At 33.4% G+C, this 8,091-nt stretch overlaps 1 pseudogene; it reads right to left on the reverse strand.

Annotated features, from left to right (window-relative positions):
- Nucleotides 1–4,695: 4,695 nt before the first annotated feature.
- Nucleotides 4,696–7,375, reverse strand: LOC120077366 (annotated as a pseudogene).
- Between the last annotated feature and the right edge of the window lie 716 nt (nucleotides 7,376–8,091).

Genomic DNA, 8,091 nt, shown 5'->3' on the forward strand with positions numbered 1-8,091 from the left:
TCTTGAAATAGCTATTTTAATCTGTATCAGTGGGAAAAAAAATGTAAAAATTGGCGATTTGGGTGTCTCTTTAATCTCAAATCCAATCCAAAATCTTCAAATTCGAGACGGATTTTGGTGTTTTCTTTGCGTATTATTCGAAAGTTTTTATGTTTGATTTTTGATTGAGGACAAACATGAAACAGGTGGTGGGCATTTTCTGTATGGAAAGATGAGATATAAAGGTGGCAATAATGAACCCAAAAAATTAATCAAACATTTAACTTTTGTTTTGTAAAAAGGCCACTCCTACTCCCTACTATACTATTTTCTCTCATCCACTCCCAATCCCACACATACGTGGTTTCTGTTATATATTTGTTTTTGCAAAATAGATTGCCTTTTTTTCTTTTCCTTTCCATCATGCCTTTTTTTTTACATTAAAAAATAATGTAAAGTATATATTCATTTAGAAACGAATTCCGATTCATAAAATATATATGTTTCATAAATTCAAATCATATCAAATTAATTTAAAGAATAGTTGTAAGGATATTTTTAGAATATTATGTAATTTTACAACTTTCCTGAATCGAAATTTTGCGAAATAAACACAGTTATCTAAACATTCTCAAGTACTTGAAAAAATATTCATACAAAACAAACATTATTATGTAAAAAAAGATTCATACATGTTGAGGGCATGCCCAAGGCCGAAGAAAGTTAGGAGACGATATGGAGATATGTGCGTCCCAAAAGGATAAAGTCTGAGGCTTGGGTTCTTGGTTGACCAACCGAACCGTTAAATATATAACAATTGAAAAATGACTAAGTTGTTCTTGGTTTGGTGCACTGTAACCTTGAGCATCACAAACAATCCTGATATCGTTGGAGTTACACGTAAATACTGCAGGCAAATGTTAGAGGAAGGACATTATAAATAGTTTCATTTGGCGATCGAAAAGAAAAATAATAAATAATCTCCCAAAGAAAGCCTTAACCTTATTTTTATGTGTTTAGGTGAACTATATATTCTTTGTAGTGAATGTGGTAGGCTTGATAGTAGACCAGTGTGAAAAACTCCGATGTAAATGAAGAGAAGAGAAGCAAATCGATGATCAAGCTCATGGCAATAACGAATGGCTACACGTTTGTCACGCGTAGAATGGAAAACAAAGATTTCAATTATCAAACCACTCGAACATAGTTTGTGTTATATAAAATTAATTTTTGGAAAATAAAATACCTTTTTAAACTTGCAATCAGCTAGGTATTTTAATCTTTACTTTATGCTTTGCTTTTGGGTCCATTGCTTGAATCCAACAACTCAAGAATGTGTTAGAAAAATAAAAGAAAGGCCCCAAGTTTGGCAAATCAGTTGTGTAAAAGAAAAGGTGGGGGTGGTTTGAACTTTGAACTTTAGATGATTTATTGAATCAATAGTACAAGAGAAGAAGAGAGAGAATTGGAGTGAAGGCGTTGGTAATTGAGCAAAGGGAAAAGTATTTTGGGATGATGGTAGGATTGTGTCGGTGTATACTGTATAGCCCCAACACTTGCAAACCCCAAATTCATTATTTTCCCATTTTTGTGATGCCATCATCAGCTCTTTCATGCCTATTCACAACCCCAGCCACGGCCTCCCTCACGGCAGCGCCACCTATGGCGGATCATGGGTCGAAGGGACAATCAAGATACAGATACAACCCAAAAAATTATATGTCACGTCAATTAGGATTCAAATATTTGGAAAATTAATTACTGTGGTATCAATTTTAAATTTCAAATGTTTTAAAATGCTACTCAACTCAAAACTAATAATCAAGAGTGTAACTTTTGTTAAATTATTAATTTTCTTACCAAAGCTCAACAAATGTGGATGAGATAACCTTACGAAATTAAAATAACACCTAACTATCAAATTCTGTTCATCTTGATTAAAATTGTTTAGCTGAACTTTTAATTCCTAGATAAGAATCTATAATATTCCTAGAATTTGATTGATAATATTTTTTTTAATATAACACGTGAAGTATGAGAAATTGAACTTTCAAGTGATTGATTAGACAAGTAGAAAAAAACACTACAAAAAGAACGTGAACATGCTTCTGTTGCCCATGGGGAGCTGTTGCGTGACCTCTAGCACAGCTATCTTAGTCACAAGATCAAATTGTTCTTAACAGTTGCACGTGAGCAAGTATTGACATAGAAAAAAAGTCAAAACGAATAACACATAAATTTATTGTCATTTTAAATTATTTGTGAGATCATCAAAATTCTTTGCTGTCATTAAACTTGAAAGAACGTTTACATGTCAATAACTACCAAGACTTATGTTCATAACCATTAATCCTTGACTTTTTAATATCTCTTTTTTAATCATTAATAATCGGTATTTGAGATAGTAGTAATAGATTCATTATCCAATATGTTATACTCAACTTGACCTTAAATAATGTTATTTAGCTTGTTATATATAAGCACTAAATAATATCTAAACCAATCTAATCATGTTATGTAAAATTTGATTAATAAGCACTAAACAGAAATTTAATTGTATGAACGTATTATATACAAACTTGAAAGTATGAGAATCAAATAGATATAAAGATAGTAGTGATAAAGAAATAGATACAAAGTATAAGTACTAAAAAAAAGAAGGGTAATTGCAATGGTTAGCATTCTAGGATATATTAAATAAGAATATAGCCAAATTTAAAACAAATTGCAAATATAACAACATTTTGTTAATACGTGATTTGCTTTATGTTTATTCCTAAAATGCCCTTGATTTAAAATGGGAAAACATATATGCATGCAATTTTCTAATATTCTCCATTTTATCAATTTGTAGCAGTTTCATCCTTGTGCGCGTATTGCTGGTATTCTCCCATTTTTCTTCTCGATTCTTCATCGTGATTTCTTCAACTATTCGCCAGTTCTTCACTGTAATTTTCTTCTGTGCGTTTTCGTCCTTGTTGGTTTTAGATCCTTCACCATCGATTCTTCTGTCTTTTCTGTGTTTTTGTCGATTTTGTTCCCTTTCTCTCAATTTCTTCACAAAACTGGTATCATTTGGTTTCATGATTTTTTTTTATTTTGTTGTATGCTTCATCAATTAATTTGATTAATCTGATGGTACACCAGCTATTGTGATTCATTATGTTTTTAGGATTTAGGGCTTCATTTTTTTTTTTTTTTTTTTTTTTTAAAGATAGTGATCAACTTTTCTATAAGACTGGTAGACACATTTACTTTGACTCATATTTGGAGTCAAATACTAATATGAGTCTATCACCGATATTAATCTATAATTGATAGATTAATTAGTCTATAGCAATGTTAGTCTATCACTGATATACTCTGTCTTATATTTATTTTTATACATACTTACAGGATATTAGTCTACCATTAATGTTATGAGTGTAACAAGAGAGTGATAATAGAATTTTTTGTTCTTTTTTATAGTAAATTTTTGTCAAGTACCTTGACATGAATATATTACCTCTACTTGTTAAGTGTCAAACAAGATGACCTCGAAAACAAGTAATATTATCAATTAACAAGGAGAAAAGTCTCACAGAATGTAATAATTGACGTTGTGCTGGTCGTAACTATAGAATTAATTCCACCATTTTTACAAGGATGCAACATTAACTTCACTACTATTGATGTGGAATATAGAACATTTTTGCCTTTTCTATATATATATATTTATATTCAAATTGCTTGTGGCTCAAGTCTATCAATGATAGCCAACCATTTTTTATAATACATGTTGAAGTCTATAGTAATCGAAGCTATCACTATTAAAGAATAACAATTGTTGAGTCCTTAGAACTTTTTTTCAATAGAAAGCATAAAGGCACATAAGTATATTCAACCCGTGATTCTACATTTTCATATATTAAAAGGACAAAATCAAGTATATATGAAAGAAAGTATAGCATCAATCTGAAGTGATGTCATTGACCTTTTCCATCACTGATAGACTTTAGCATCTATTAAAGAATAACAATTGTTGAGTCTTTAAAACTTTTACTCAATAGAAACATAAAGGCACATACACTACAATTATTTAACTTGTGATCAACATGTTTCTATAATAAAAAGAAAAAATTAAGTACATATGAAGGAATGTAGCACCAATTTGAAGGTAATGTCACTATCAAGTCTACCACTGATCATTTCTATCAATGATTCAACGTGTGATCCAATATTTTTCTATGGTAAAATGACAAACTAAGTACATATGAAAGAAAGGGGCATCGGAAATATTCATATAACAATATGATATTCGATATCAACTTCAGCATATATAAAGAATATCAACTGTGATATATTTCATAATATCAAATTATATATGAAACAAAAGTACTACAATGCACGAATATAACAATTATGTTATATACAAAGCAGTATAACAATATGATTTAAAACAAAAGTACGATGTGTTTTTCATTCTTGATTATGGGAGATTTTTAGGTCAAAACTAGAGGCACAATCCTTGTTTAAGAGAGACACTACAACAAATATTACATTCAATAGCATTTTAGGATAGTTTTTAATAGAAAATGCTACAAAAGGGATTAAGAAAAAAGGGGAATCAGGAAAATTGAAAAAAGAAAAGCGTGTGGTCACGTATGGAAAAAGAAAGAATGAGCACTCTTCACAAAATATTTCTTTTTATCTTAGACATTCAATTCATATTCTCAATTTTCTTTTTCAACGTATCTCATTTTTTATTTCTCCTTCGTGACTTCTTTGCTCATCTTCCATTCCCCTTTGATTGCAACTCCATCTTCGACTTCTCTTTCGATTTATGGCTCCATCTTCGCCTTCTCCTCGATTTACTGCCTCATCTTTGACTTCTCCTTTTATTTTTGGCTCCATCTTCGACTTCTTCTTCGATTTGCACATCCATCTCCGACTTTTCCTTAACCTTAAACTTAAAGGTACAGTGTATGCAGATGTTTACAAGAACTCAAGTTTAAGTCAAGAGGATCAAGCAGTGCACTACAAGAATTTTGGGCTTTAATGTTGGTTGGAAAAAGTGAAATCGGATGTATAATGTCGATTTTAAACAAAAAAAAATGGATCTTTATGTCGGTTTTAAACCGACATTAAAGGTCTAATTTATTTTTTTTTCTTACTTTATTAAACAATCCCTTTTATTTTTCAACTCTTGCATCTATCTCTCCTACCCAAACCCTTTCATTTCTCTCTTACCCAAACCCTATCTCTCCTTGGCCGTGGAAATCAGGGTGTCTGTCGTCCGTCTGTGGTTGTTCGCCACTCGTCCGTCAGTCTCCATCACGTTTGGATCTCTCCTTGGTGTGGGCCTCTCCATGGTGGAGCCTGGTTCTCGCACATCCCAAATGCGAACGGTGCAATCGCCAGAGGCGAAAGCAAAGACATCGCCGTGACAAGGGTTCCAGACGAAGGAATAGACGCAATAGACATGCTCTTTGAATGTTCTGACACTGGTGGGGCGGTCTAGGGTCCAGAGCTTGGTGGTATCGTCCCAGGAGGAAGTCAAAAAGAAGTCGCGACGAACAGGGTTCTAGTCAGTAGAGTGAACCTTGCGAGTATGTTCATGGAAGGAACAAATGGGATTAGATGTGGGGGGAAGAGCGAGGTTGTAAAGTTTGACAGAGCCATCGGCGACGAGAAGGGAGTCGTGAGATTCGGACCAAGAGACATTGTAGACTCCATCGGCGGTGTCGAAGGCAATGTGCTCGGATATGGAACCGGCGGGATTGAGATCGAGGACGTGAAGGAGACCATTGCCAAGGATTCCGAAATTTTGAGCGGTGGCAACGACGATGCGGGATTCGTAGAAGGGGCTGAACTTGACAAAGTAGCCATTGAAGGGAGTCTTAAAGACGGGCATGATTGAGGAGTGAGGAGCAACTCTCTGTCTCTCTCTCTCTTTGAAGTTTGATCTCACCCTCTCGGTTAGTTTGAAGCTACGCATCTCTTTTTTAATCCTTTTATCCAAACAAATTGCCCATTCTGTGCTCAATGTCGTGGTTTTTCTTTTCAACAACATGGTGAGTTTGTTTGTAACTTGTTTCTGGTTCGATTTTTTTGCTCAATCTCTTGGCTTTAAACATGGGGTTATTTCAATATTATGGCTCCAGAACTCCTTCCCTATTTCTTCTTTTCTTATGTCTCTTCTTGCCCTAAACTCCAATATTCGGCCTACTATAGCTGAAGCTCATGCTAATTTATCTTCAACTTATAAGGACAGGTATTTCTTCTCTCCTTATAAAGGCAAATTTTAACTATGCCCCTAAAATTCCCATGCAATTTTATCTTATAGACGACATATTTTCCCACGGTTTTTAGTTGAACAAAAGGGATATGGACTGCATATTTTTACTGGAAGCATGCGCTCTGTAAAAGATGATCCATAAGCACACCTAAAAAGGTTTCACTCATCTCTATTTAGCTTTTTTTATAAGTAATACTAGTTTGGTGCTTATATGAATTAATATCTTCCATTATAGTTTTTGACATCAAAATTTTGCAGTCGTAAGTTCCATATGTTTGTTGCTTTTGTTGGGAACTCTTCTGATTCTATGTTGTTGTCTATATATTCTCCTATTTGCGACATTTTGGTCAAGGGCTGTTGAGAAAAGGCTTGTGTTTTATGATGCATATGATATCTGGTTCCCTAAGTTTTCTGCATTGGTGTTTAGAGGCAAAATTCAAATTTGGCAATTGGTGTAACATTTATCCTTGTTTTGGCCCAACCCGATGAACTTCTTAAATTTAGAAATTGTTCATTTTACTAAATTTAGAAATTGTTCATTTTACTAAAGTTGTTGACCTACAGCTATGTGAGCAGTGACTTTGATAATCATCCCTTATCACATCTTATGGGATCTATTTTTGGCATGCACTATAGAGAACATGTTGAGGTTTGTTAATTTATGGGTACTATTTATTTGTATTTTAGATTTGATTCAAAGTGCTTGAGTTAAGGTTTAAGGTTGCTTTGGGTAAGATTACTCATTTTGAATACTTTTTGGGAATTCTGATAGTTCTGTTGAGAACAAGTGGTTGTGAAATATTTTTGGGAGTGTGTTTCTTTGAACAAGTTCAAGATAAATTTTTGGTTTTGTTGTGGTAGCACTGTTATGCTGCTGAAAATTTTCCATCGTCTTCGTATCTCATATCTAGGTAACCAAGCTTCTCTTCTTCAAGATCTTGAAAAAGAAGATTCTCTCAACTATTGATATCAACTCTTGAGATCTATCTGTTTTTCTTAGAAGAATATGTTTAAATTGGCTATTTCCTATTTTTTTCTTCTTGTGTATGAGCTGAGAAAGAAAGATTACTAAAATAATGTCATCTTTTGTTGTTTCTTCTTCAATTTTTTAGACACCTTTGGAAGAGACATGGAAGGCATTGTCGTCGTTCGCGTGTCTCCACCGCATGCGTCGCCAAGTCGTTCTACCCTATACTTTTAATGGTGGTATTTGTGTGTTTTTTAGGTGTTTGGAAGGGGTGGGGAGGAGATGGATTTATTGCAACAGCAAGGGATTCACGTAAAAATTGTTCTTGGTAAGTGCATTTTTTAATGCTTGCAGTTTTAAGAACAGTTTCTAAGTGTTTTCAAGTGACTCTAATGATATGGAAATTCCTGTTTGTGAAGTTATAGTGTGCTTATTTCTCTTTGGACCATTTGGATTAGAATGTAACACCCGTTTATGACTCATGGGTACTATTTATTTGTAGTTTAGATTTGATTCAAGGTGCTTGAGTTTGTGGGTTTGCACTATGGTAGTTTGTGGGTTATTCATGTACTATGGTAGTTTTTGTGACAACTTTTGAGATTTGAAGTACATTGTGAGCTAAATTTGCTTATTGATGTATGTGTTCTTGAATATTCATTTTTTTTGGGAATTCTGGTAGTTTTGTTGAGAACAAGTGGTTGTGAAATATTTTTGGGGGTGTGTTTCTTTGAACAGGTTCAAGGTAAATTTTTGGTTTTATTGTGATAGCATCGTTATGCTGCCGAAAATTTTTTATCGTCTTTGTATCTCATATCTAGGTAACCAAGCTTCTCTTCTTTAAGATCTTAAAATAGAAGATTCTCTCATT

This window comes from Benincasa hispida, chromosome 5 (genome assembly GCF_009727055.1).
Source record: "Benincasa hispida cultivar B227 chromosome 5, ASM972705v1, whole genome shotgun sequence".
NCBI lineage: Eukaryota > Viridiplantae > Streptophyta > Magnoliopsida > Cucurbitales > Cucurbitaceae > Benincasa > Benincasa hispida.